The sequence below is a fragment of the Sinocyclocheilus rhinocerous genome, unplaced genomic scaffold, assembly GCF_001515625.1.
Source record: "Sinocyclocheilus rhinocerous isolate Xijiao unplaced genomic scaffold, SAMN03320098_v1.1 scaffold1341, whole genome shotgun sequence".
Classification (NCBI taxonomy): domain Eukaryota; kingdom Metazoa; phylum Chordata; class Actinopteri; order Cypriniformes; family Cyprinidae; genus Sinocyclocheilus; species Sinocyclocheilus rhinocerous.
In genome coordinates, this window is record NW_015637670.1 from 352,692 (window position 1) to 353,611 (window position 920).

Genomic DNA, 920 nt, shown 5'->3' on the forward strand with positions numbered 1-920 from the left:
TCTACAGTTTTAGATAAATTGCAATCAGAGACTCCTACACGTGACATGATTTTACCATAAGTTCCTTGCCATCACATGTGTTTAACACACACAATTGTGCCAGCTAAAGAGAAACTTAAATTTAAAAAGTCAAGGGTCAAGAGGCAACTAAAGCAACCACTATTCACAAAAACGGTAAGTTGAAGAAAAAAAAAACATCTAAACATTAATTCTGTTTTAGATACTCCAGAAATAAAGTCTAACTGGTTAGTAATGTGTGAAGACACTGCTTCAGTGTTACTTTAACACTCTTTTAGAGTGGGACCATATATGCTCCGAGCAGTGTTAATTTAACACTCTGGAATTTACTGTGCAGGGTTCATACTGTCATGAAAAACCTGGAAAAGTCATGGAATTTTATTTCACAAATATCTGTGCAATATAATATATTTTTTAATCAGGTCCTGAATTTCTGAAATTTTGTTGTTGTATCGCGCATATGTCACCTAGTTTTACTCATTACCGCAGGTTTCACTTGTATAATGCGTGAAACGTTTATTTAATATAGCAGGTAGGTTAGATGTAGATATCAGAATAGATATCACAGTAACACATACTATAAAAAAAAAATTATAATAATAATCAATAAGTAAGTTACCTTACATAATGTTATTTAATAGCTTAATTGCCGAAGGAATAAACTATTTCTTGAACCGATTTAATCTACATCTTGGAATTCTTACCTGATGGCAGCATTACAAACTCACAGTTCAAGATGTGTGTTGTATCATGCAAAATCTTATCTGCCTCCCTCATCATAGACTTTTTCATATAGAGTCTGGAGATAAAGAGGTTCTATCCTGCCCATGATTTTCATGGCTGTTTGAATAAAATGTCCAAGCCTAGATTTCAGCTGTACTGTCAAATTACCGTATCAAAGA